Here is a 12,186-nt window from a genome sequence, read left to right as displayed (position 1 = left end):
TGCCTCGGTTATCACCGCTGGATGTCTCATAGAGAATCTCATTGGGAATCTAAGGGGCTACAGATACAGAAGCTGAGCGTCTCATAGAGGGGAATCGAAGGGGACTACAGAAGCTCTGAGTTGTGCAAACTGTGTGTGTGTGTTGCCACTGGGTCTCCCGATGATTCAAGCATCGACGCTTCTCAGTTTGAAATTTTGAATGAGCTTTATCACTTTATAGGAGTTGTCTTGTCTTGTACCTCAAGCCTCAAAAGACCAGTGTATGTGAATCCCTCGAGCTGATCTCAACATGAATTGGCAGTGGATGTGACTGTTCTGATCGGACAATAATCAGAACAAACACACAACACAGGGCATGCAAAAGATCAGTGTAAAAGACAGTGTGACTCACCACTTTGGACTTCAGAATGTGGATGCTCTTCTCACAGCCGTTGCATATTTCATCCTAAACAAATGAACATTGGTTATGAGCAAACATTCTGGTGTATATTCAACACCACCTTCCTGCATGTACACATAATACATTCCAACACGTCAAGCTTCTCGGTGTTAATAACCTCTGTTTATTGTGATGTGTTCGGACAGATCATTCTCAATTAAATATGGGCGTCTAGAAAACTTTCCCCAACATTCACTAAGAAGACTTTCAGATATCCTTCCTCCCAGTCCACATTGGTTGAATCTAATACATATCATAACTTCAAAGCTACAGTAGATTGGAAGGCTATGAAGTGTGAAGACCAAACAGGCGCAACCTGAAAGGTTTCATTGCAGAGGTGGAATTCTATCATGGTGGACAGATGAAGATTTGTTACATTCTATGGTGGTAACTGTGCCTCAGCTGGGCTATAGCAGTAACACTCCTGCCCAGGTACAAGTAAAAAAACGACAACAAAATTAAACACCTTTAAGTTTCGTCCATTTGTACACTGAAAATTGAGAAATTATAGTTTATTTTATGCATAAGTCAAAGATTTGGCCATCAGTGCCCCCTCGCAAAAAAAGGTATGCATGACGCCTCTGAGATTAATGATCTTGGATGGAAATATTAAGTATAGTTACTAGGGATGCACGATATATATCGATGAACATATCGGAATCGGACGATATTAGCTAAAAATGCCAACATCGGTATCGGCCCGATGTCTAGTTTAACGCCGATGTCAAAAACCGATGTCAAAGGTGACGTGCATACCTATATAACGTAGGTACATGACGCAATGACGCCACGTACAATTTTGCGCTACAACTGCAACACAGCATTCCTAACCTAGCCCACAATGTCTGCTGTGTGGATCGAGCAGTCAACAAGTCGAGCAGTCATTTGAAAGAGTAAAAAAAAATCTGCGAGTTAACTCAAAGGCGAAATCCATTAACGGCAAGATAATGGAATTCATTGCCCTTGACAATCAACCGTTCTCTGTCGTGGGTGATGTTGGCTTTCGCGACTGGTCGAGCACCGGTACACACTAACGTTACCAAGTGCGCTATTGTTCAGATGTTGCCCTACCGGAGTTACACAGTAATAGTGTCACTGCTATTAGCTACACGACATACTATGGAACGCCGTTTGGGTCTTTGCGTGTCAAAAAAGATACACGTCAAATAACACTATTTGACCCGTTAAATAAGCTTTTAATTTGACAAGTCAAATAATACAGTTCCATTATAGAATGTTGTGTGTTCTGAATTTGCACGTGCAAGCCAAGCGCCACCACTACTATCAGTAGCACTGTCAAGCTGTACAAAAAAGTCTGCAAACAAGCAAACACCGGCCACGAATGACGTGTTTACAATACTGCGTTGGTAATAAAGCATTATTTGTTTGACCGCAACTTCTGGGGAAGCTAGCTAGCTTTAGCTTGGTACCTAGCTAGCCCCAATACAACCAGCCTGAAAACAATGACCAGTAGAAACTGCAGTCAATTTCACTACTCTTAGCAATGATTTAGGAATCCTTGTGTGTATTAGCTAGGTAGCCACTTGATTTTCGCCTATTGAAATTGAACTTCAGTTCATGGAAATAAATAGCTAGCCAGCTACTTAACACTGTTGCCCAAAGCTAACGGTATAAGCAGCCAGCTAGCTTCATATGTCTAGGTAGGCTCGACCTGACCAGGTTATGTGTTGTGAAGCTAGCCACAATAAGGATTAGGCACAATAGTGGAATTTGCTGCTTTCCTTCAAAATAAAAGTACATTTTTGAAAGTGATGCAGAAGGTTACAATTGTTGTAATCATGCCATATTTAGACTAGATAATGTTAAAAATGGAACGTGAAGCGTGAAATGGGGTATCAGTCTACTCGGTGACACCCACAGAACACAACTGTGAAGAGTTTATGCAAATATTAGTGTTGTAGCTCTTATCGCAGGACTGTGACTGTGTGAAATCACCTCCCCAGTCAGCCTATTGTGTGTATTGACATTCCTATTGCACTCTACAGCTTTACCTAAGGATTGGGGATCAATGAAATGGGGTAACAGTCTACTCAATACCCAAGATATTTTACCCCTACGTCCTCCTCAGAGTTATCAGACTCCAAAACATCCACGCAGTATTGTTTTTCCTCGAGAATAGTGTTCAATACACCTAGGTTGACAATAAATGTGGCTCAACTCACAGTTGTTTCAGAGACTCGCAATAAGAGCTACGATGCTAATGTTCTCTGGGTGTCACTGAGTAGACAGACCCCATGTCATTGATCCACAATCCATAGGTAAGGCTGTACAGTGAAATAAGTATGTCCCAATGCAATTCTAAAGTATAATACATCCAGTGTGATTTCAACAGATTTTTGTCAAATTAACAAATTATTGTCTTTTGTTGATTTTATATAACAATATTCCAACCTCGTTTAGCATGATCTATTCAATTATGACATAATTCTACTATTTGTATACATTTGCATCACTGTCAATAACATACTTTTATTTTGAAGGGTAACCGCAAAGTCCACTATAGTGGCTAATCCTTATTGTGGCTAGCTACACATAGATGGGTCCGACCACCATTAATCAAATAAGAACTGTCTCATAAATTAGGGTTATTTTAGATGATGACACCTAGCTATATAGTTAGCTAGCTAACTATAGCTACTGAAACAGATTGTGTAGTTTTGCTATGTTTTCGGGGAAGAACATTGTTTGCATCCATTAATAGTTACACAGTTACACACAGCAATTATCAGTCCAAAGGGAGAAAACCTTTGACAGGACATGAAAGGTTGTGCTATAGTACTTACCCTGAGGGTGAAAACGTGTGGTTGTTGTCCGTCTCTTCCAGGAGGGGAAGGACTCCAGTCCAGAGATGTCTGTAGAGGATCTGCAGAGGGAGAGCAGATTAGAGAGAAACCATTACTCAAAAGCATGTTCCCATACAGTAAAACATTATCAACCAAGTTTCCAATTCAAATAGTAAATTGTAAATGGGGTAGATGGTGCTGCCGCAAACATGTATAGGATAAATGTGGGTAGGTTTTCTTTCACATGAGTGTTATTAGTATGGCTTTTAGGGGAAAGCAATAAACTTGGGAACAACAAAGTACAACTGGATTTGCCTGTTAGATGACTGTATGCATGTGAGTGAATATGTACCTGTGTGTACATGTTAGAGCTGAGACGATAAACCGAAAATTATCAACACCGACCATACCTATCACTTATCGCAGGCCTTTTGCAGATATCGTTCATTATGATAAGTAGCCTATACTAGGGAAATGTGAAGTTTGCAAAAAAAAAGGAGGGGTGTACTTGTGGGTGCATGCGAGTGTGTGTGTGTGTGTGTGTGTGTGTGTGTGTGTGTGTGTGTGTGTGTGTGTGTGTGTGTGTGTGTGTGTGTGTGTGTGTGTGTGTGTGGCTGTGCAAGAAAGATGAGGGCTGATCTTCTGAATTTAGGTAATGTACAGTACACATTAAAGAAATATATGTGAAGTGTCTTTTCCCCAAGCGAAAGGTCGCAGTGCCTTGAAGGCTCAAATGATCAACCAGTAAATGACAGGTTTTAACGACAATAATGACATGTTCCATGTCCTTATAATACACCTAACTGCAATTCTGTATCAAACAATCCTCAATCATCAATCTGTTATTTTCACATGCATCTTTCTAAAGTTTGCTATATTTTATTACATTACGGTAAAAATTACAAACTGCAGCCACATAACCTCTCAGAAGCTTTTAATGCCTATACATCGTGTTTAAGCGCTTGACCCCTCGCAACATTTGAATTCCCCTCGTGGTTGAGCGAGTGTTTTACAGGCAGCCTCTCTCTCTCTCTGATACTTAAGACACATGGACCAATGGCCCAGCCTGGACGTTCCTGTAGAATTTGTCTTTCTTTTTTTTCTTCCCAAATTCCAATGACCCCTGTAGGCAACCAGCAACTGCTGAATCCTGTGGAATGTGCTCTCTGAACTGTACAAAAAGCCCTCAGCCCAAAGAGCACCGTGGAAAACAAAACCTGCCAAGTGTCATTATTTTTACTGTTTGAGTTTGGGGAAAGAAGTGTTGCACAGTGCACACACAGATTGCCGTGTAACATTTGTGCAGTGGGAAAAGGATACACATCTCCCCTTCCATCTACTGTACTGTCTATTGCGAAAATAGGCATGGTGACGTTTCTGTTAGCGTACACAATCATCTATTCTAGTACTGATGTACTTCAAACGAAAATACTATACTGTTTAGTACTAGCATGAAGGCTAAGTAAACATGTAATAAAGGACTAATAACACAACACCAAATCTGCATCAAACTACTTAACACTTAGCTATATTTGTGTGAATAAACGTTCAAGTAAAATGCCTTATAAGTTGGATAAAAACATAATTTTGAGTTAATGTTCCATTCATCCAAAATGACTTGCTGAGTTTACTTCAATACAGCGGTGGTCTGTGAAGATGTAATACTCTATTCAGAGGAAAAGCAACAAGAATGCTATTAGTCTGTGTGACCTCCAATTCAAGAGATTTACAAATATCACACATATCTTTATGCTTAGCCTAAATACAAAAAAATGATCTTTAAATTCTATCAACGTATAAATACAGGCTGCATTCAAGCATTCAAGGGGCCTAATAATACCATAGGCTGTTATTTACATAAAGCGCTGCACTTAGTCAAGATAAACTATTTAAAATGGAGGGCAGAAATACCTCCACAGCAGCTATAGAAGGGTCTGGGGATGAAAGAGGGACATTATGCTAACAAGTCAGATTACTGTACACAATAATTTTATCTTTAACGTAAATACCATCCTTGTGTTACGGCGGTGGGGGGGGGCATTATAGCAAAGTCACCGGCAATAATATTTTCTACAGGGAACCAAATGGTCCTTATCGGTGTTAGGCGAGCAATTCAGGCCCCCGAACAAAGATGAGTCTTCAAACTCATTCTATTCATCACCGGACGTGTAATTACCCTGGGCTCGCAGTCTAGACGTTACCGCTTTCACAGAATTTAAGACCCCATCTCTCTGCAACGCCACCGCCACAGCGCACGCCGCTCTCTCTCCTCTCCTCCCCGAGCACCGGCGAACGTTAAATCTGCCAGCAGATAAATTAACGAAGAACGCAATAAAACGGACACAATGGGAAGAACTTTATCCTCCCCGCTGCTAAATGAGATTTCTTTGAAATGCAGATCAGTGGAGCTAGATTAGTGAGTTTTAGCTGCTGTCAACATCATAACAAAATACAAATGTGATTGTTCGGGCCGGGGCCTTATCTCCTTGCTTCCATCTGCTGCCTCGTTATTTACTCTCCTTGATTTACTATGCAGATCTAAATAAGTCGCATCAAAAGGAGGGCTTACTGCACAATGGATTCTTAAGCTTCTACATCAAGGTATTTGAAACCCGTAGTCACATAAAAAGGCTGCCCATCAAAGGCCCATCTCTAATGAACTCCTGTATCAGAGGGGGATTGTGCCTGTTTTTAATGCTGCCTGTCTGGCTGCTTGTGTGAAGGGAAAGAGGAAGTGCTACAAATCAGAACAACCCACAGCTATTGGAGGAGGGCCACATTAGACCAGCTCACTGCATGGGGCCAATACAACCCCAGGTCTGTCAAGACTACTGAAGACAGTGGAATAGAGTGGGATAGAGTAGAATATATGCTATTACACATTGGCTTCACAGTATCAACATCAGCAACACTTCAACATTAAGTGCCTCAAATACCTCATTATCACCAGAGAATGGAGGACAGATGGAAAGATGACAAGGCAATGAACATTGTTTCTGGACGCATGTCAGTCCATTTCTCTCAAGGAGCATAACATCCAAATGCAAGAACGAGCCATATCAAGTTCCCTGCTCTAATTCTGCACAGAGAAACACTAATCTTCCAAGCTTTCGAACAACGTTCAGGCAATAACCTTTAATTTCATGGTGCATTTGTTACATTCAGCTACACAGACCAGATTATAAACGAAACCTTCAAGACTTCATGAAAAATAACTGCATTAGAAAGATCACGATCTTCCTTCCCGTCTCGGTTTTAATGTCGGGATCCAACAAGCATGCCGTTAGGTTTACCAAAGAACAATTAGCCCCTGAGTCCAAGCAGACCCTGGCACATGTGGTTGAGAGGCAAGAGCCACAGGGGCACACCAGATGATGGGTGGGTTGGGAGGGAAGCGTGTGGCGCGTGGCAGCCACGCGTGTGCCAGTCATTGGCTCCTGGGCATGTCCTGCCTCACCGCTACTCTCACAGGGAGAGAGAGCGACAGAGACAGAGAGAGAGAGAGAGAACGCCTTCTCTTCCCTGTCCAGTAGTCTCTGGGACCCACTCCACTCTCTTCAGAATTGCAGGCAACCTTCCAGATAGAGAGCTTAAAACAGAGGAGGCATCCTATGGCTTCCCTACAGAAACCCTCCATCCCTCGTTCTCTCTCTAAGGTATTTTCCCTTTTGTCTTTGTACCGTGCCAAGTGGGCCCAGTGCCAGTCGCGTTTGCAACCACGAGGGACCTCTACCTTTTTTTCTTGTCTAATGAAATGACAAATCAACAGATTTACATATGCAGAAACAGGTGTTGTAACAGGTTTGACTCCTCTTGACCATGTTAGAAGGAAAAAAATGCACAAAAAAAAAGTTTATTAGCAACAGCTGCCCGAAGGTATTTAGGCTCTGATGGGCACTCAAGTCTACACCATCTGCCTTGCTGGTTGCCAGAAGTGACAATCTAAATCAAAAACCACCCATCAAATATCATAAAAATAAACCATTGTGTTGCTGCGCCCATATGTTGTGGCCATTTCTTTTATAAAAGTGGCTGAATGAAGGCTCATGGCCCTGTCATCCAGGGAAACCCTACAAGCCACACAGTAGCCTGTAATTACTCTCAACCAATCCCCTCTGTTCTAACCAAAGCACTGCGTCAGCATCTCACTTCATCATGTCCAAGTACATCCCTCTGAAATTACAGGAAATAAAACTATGGCCCTATGACAAAAGGACTACTGTCCAAGTACAAGTTTGAGGAAACTCTATAGCGGGCAAAATGTTGGTATGAAGTGTTACTAATAGCTAGCTAGTAAATAGCTTATAAGCGTGTAATGTCACCTCTGTGTTATACATTGGCAAATCATTAAAGTATTCAAAGTATTAGAATGTGCTAATAGGACTCTTAGAGACATTTATGGTCTAATCAACTAGCCAACGTGCAGTAGATATTATAATGTGGCCATGATATCAAAAACACAACAACAAATAGCTAGGCATATTCCAGAAAATGGCCTCCCTTTTATATCACTGTAAAATAGCATGGCCAAGAATGTCATTTTTGTCCTTTAAAGTGTGTCCATGTCTTTCTGAAAGACAAAAGCTGTAAAAGCCTTATTGTTTTTTCCCTGGCTGTTTTGATTTTGACGAGCCAGCGAGACAGAAGGAACAAACCTGAGACCGTCGTGACCCTGCCAGAGTGTTGTAACTTGTTCTAGAGCAACGCCGGCAGAAGGCAGCACCATATGCCCCCAGCCCCGAGCTCGATGCTCTTTCTGCAGCCTAATGTGCCTGTCAAAAAGCATTACCCTCACAAATCCTGTGTTTTTACAACATGTTTGAAATAAACAGTTTTTTTTGCCATCTCTCTCTCTCCAACAGAATTGTCCACAGAGACACACAGCACCAGTGAGAGGAAGGTCAGTGTTTGTTTGTGTTCCTGCTGTTTGAGCAGCACATGCCTGCTTCAAATCAATACTAGCCATTCCCTCCCTTTTTCCTAGAACTTCAATGAGCCCCAGATGTTTAAAAAGCCATGTTAATTTGACCAACAATATAATCAGATTGTAAGATGAAGCTAGCACTCAGATCTAGACATGACTTATTCCACAATTTTGTGAACGTGACCTGTTTCTTAATTAACCGTTTAACAATTGTAGAGTTAGGACAATAGCCCTGTTATTTCTCAATCTGTCTGAAGTGAGTAGTTGTTTACGGTGATACAGACAGTCTTGTGGCAGATTTCGCCTGAGTGATGGCGACCTTGCCGTTCACTATGAGTGACCATCCATCTTTGATTCAGGGCAAGACCCTGCAACCAACACATTCTTTCACACCAGCCCAGTACACTGTCCCTTCTTTCTCCATCCAACCGTGACTTAAAGAAACGCAAAAGCTGTCATTCTTTTACACTGCTGTGACCATAGCATAGACCAGGGATGGGCAACTCCAGTCCTCGGGGGCATGATTGGTGTCACACTTTTGCCCCAGCCCCGCTAACACACCAGACTCCGATAATCAACAAATCATGATCTTCGGTTTAAAATGCAATTTGTTTAATCAGTTGTGTTTGCTAGGGATGGGGAAAAAGTGTGACACTACTCCGGGCCACTGAGGACTGGCATCCCTGTCATCCCTGTCATGTAGAGTAAACAAGTGTTGGCTGCACAAAACAGGGGAAAATGTGAACAAGAAGTGATCCAAAACGATCAAATCTATTCTCGTTTGGCAATCAAACCACTAAAAGAGACATCGCACAATTTCATAGATAATACAGGTTGAAACGCAGCAAGTGCACGTAACAGGTAGAACTAATGGCCTTTTAAAGGGTCAACCGGTGGTTCAATTGTCAAGGTCTATAAGTCATGATCAAGCATCTACTGCTAGACCTTAGCCGATACAGCAGGACTGCATTGGTAGACTGCAATGGTAACAATGGTTTGTTGGTTAGTGGTAAAGCAAGTTTGTTTACATCAGTCACAAGTCTGGCTGCAGTTTGCAGGTTCTATTCTTTGTCAAAGTACAGGAGTCGTTATGAGGTTTTGGGAACCCGCTGAACCTGCGGCTCACATGTTATTGGTCATATGTTTGTGTTGCAACAACCCTGAGATCGTGGCACGGTGACGTACAAGGTGATATTTAGATGCCTATCTTAGAAACACGGGCATTTAGGACTGTTATACATAAATATAAATATTGGCAAGTGTTTCAAACTGACAAGTGAGAACGGTTATCAGCATCCCATCGTTCTAAAATGAGTCATAACGCAATGAGCAATGAGACACTCCTCCAAACTAGTCCGGAAAGTCAAACAAATGCTCAGTGTAAAATAAACACGTCGGTGTTGAGACTTGTTTCAAAGACAACACTTAACGCAGCCTTAAGTCTTGAGTCAGACTGCAATCTCCGTTTAATCCATATCCCCTGACCCCACCCAATACATCTTTCCTTGGCCAAAAGTCACAGTGTTTCTTACCCACAACAGCAGAAAGTCCAGCTTATAGAAGTGACCCGGAGCGTAACTAAAAAAGTCTGAGCTCCCGGCCTCTTAGTTACTGTGGCACACAAAACACCATTACCATTATGTGGATTATTACAGTGCCTGGGGGCCTCTTAAGCATGTTATATACTCTTTTATCTTAAGAAGTCAATCTCTTCTAGGGTGACAGATAGCAGCATATGATCCTGGTAAACAAATACTTTCACGCAGCACAAAAGTGCCATTAAAGGCCAAAACTGTCAAAACAAATTCCATTCTTACTGAAGGGAGGGAGGGAGGGAGAAAAAACTTGATCACCTCTGGTTGCTTTAACTTGCATGGAGGTTGTCATGGAAACATTTCTATGAAGTTAACGGGATAAAAACAGAAAGCTTTCCAGTTTAATTGCCATTAGACTTAGAGAGCAGAGTTGACTTGCCCATACATTAAAACACAGACAGGGTACAGGGCTCATATTTAGACAAATGAAACTATGGGTGCTCCACCCTTTGTTGTTCCTTTTCCCCCCAAAACAGAGCAACACCTCTAAGGTTGATAATAGTTGATAGTTATAAAAAATAAAATGTTGGGGGATGGGTGGTGGTATGATACAAAAGCTAAGAGAGAGGCTAGAGTTCAGTTAAATGAAAAAGTAGGTATTTGTTTCAAAGTTGCTATGTAATAAATGAAAATAAAACAGTATGTACTTTATTCAAAATACAGACTGCACTACATGACATGTCCTTTGAATGATTTAAATGAAGACTCAATATACATGCAAAACAGAACAAGTCATCTACTATTTCTCAGTTACTAGCATACATCATGCATTAACCTGTGACTGGTTGCCTGAAATCTTAAACCTAAAGGTGCAATATGCAGAAATCGCTCCGCCATTTCCTGTTTGCTAAAATTTGAATAGTTCGCCTAATTAGAGCTTATGTGACAAAACAACAATGTATACTTTAGATTGTAGAGAATCATTGTACCATCTAAACAGCTGTGGGAGAAAAAAAAAATCAATAACCAAAAATATTGTATTTTCAGCTATTTGAAGTTGGTGTACAAAACCGAAAGTAAAAGATGCAAACACGAAATTTAAGAACGGAAGCATAGAACTAGTGCACATAGAACAGATCTACTGCTTTTTAGACTTGCTTTCAATGAGAATGACAGATCTATTACTCAAATTTCTATGTGATTTATGTCAGTTTGCCCAAAAAAGTTATATATGGCAGCTTCAATTTTGATAAATGATTAAAAGGTATGATAAACGTATACTTATTCATCCTTGGGAGGACATTCATTTTCATATTACCATAATGTAGCAGCAAACCACAAAATGATAAATGCAGCAATCAGAAAATGGATGCAGAGTGGCACAATAATAAGTGCACCGCGCTACTAATGCTGGTCAGATACCATTTGTCCACATTCAACCATATAGCCTTGACGCAGACAGCAGAGTGAAATATTAGGTTACTTTCCCAAAAGTAAACTTCAACAACAAACTAAAAAGCACTGAAACAGGGCCTCTATAGCTACAGACTGATATAGTTCCTACCATGCAATGATTACAGAGGTTCCAAACAAGGGGCTGATAGGGTATGGTCCTAAAATATTTCACAACAGGCGTTGGAAGGGGAAAAGTGTTGAGTGATGAAACAGTGGAGCACACCTGCATTTCAGGCTGGGGAACACCTGTGCACCCACGGCTTGAACAAAAGGGTCCAGTCCTGTTAAGCCACCAGGGGTGAAAACTGATCCAAGGGCATGCGTAGGGGTGCAGCACTGAGGGAACCTTGTTAGCGTTTCTATAAGAAAAAAAGCTACACCTAGGCTATCGATTTAGGTGCAGTGCTAACTAAAGTAGTGGGTTACTTTAGAGTGTTTTTAGGGAGGCCCATAACCAATGTGTAGAAACCCATCGTCCAAACTACAAGTCCATCATGCTCATTAAGAACTATGAGGATAATGCTGAAACTGGTCTCTCATTTTATACCTGGGCTATGAAGATATGGAATATGCTGTAGCTAGGAATGGAGCAAGAATGTAAACGGTAAGGTGTTAACCATTGATCTTCATCATCATCCCCATCAACAGCTAGTTATACTATTATACGTTTGCTTTCATTTGAAGCATTGGTAGTCTGAGCAGCAACAGTAGTAATGTAGTAACTGTAGTGTAAAAGGGACATCGGATAATAGTAATGTAGTGAAGTAAGTTACTGTAGTAGTACTATAGTAGTATTAGGCATAGGTGATGATAATAGTAAGAATTGTGGCACAACTGATAACGACACTACAAAAAAATTCTCATTACCACAGATAGTAAACTAGATTGCAATACATTATTATCAATGAATCAGTTATAATAGCTCAACTTTGAGTTTTAGAGAAAATACTTTCCCAATAATTGCATATTAATATGATAGTGGTGAATGCTGTACTTTCCAAATTATAATTGGAACAATGGGCAAAAATA

The 12,186-nt window shown here is 41.0% G+C and overlaps 1 protein-coding gene across 1 annotated transcript in view; it reads right to left on the bottom strand.

Annotated features, from left to right (window-relative positions):
• Nucleotides 1–3,316, bottom strand: part of foxp2 (forkhead box P2) — a 98,845-nt gene extending 95,529 nt beyond the window's left edge. Inside the window, exons 1-2 of the mRNA XM_038995581.1 lie at nucleotides 3,244–3,316; nucleotides 392–445 (exon numbers count right to left, since the gene is read on the bottom strand). The gene's annotated coding sequence lies outside the window, so the exon portion shown is untranslated. The remainder of the gene's footprint in view (nucleotides 1–391; nucleotides 446–3,243) is intronic.
• Nucleotides 3,317–12,186: the final 8,870 nt, after the last annotated feature.

This window comes from Salvelinus namaycush, chromosome 6 (assembly GCF_016432855.1).
Source record: "Salvelinus namaycush isolate Seneca chromosome 6, SaNama_1.0, whole genome shotgun sequence".
In the NCBI taxonomy this organism is placed as follows: Eukaryota; Metazoa; Chordata; class Actinopteri; order Salmoniformes; family Salmonidae; genus Salvelinus; species Salvelinus namaycush.
The sequence above is the reverse complement of the archived record's forward strand: the minus strand, read 5'-3'. Positions and strand labels throughout refer to the sequence as shown.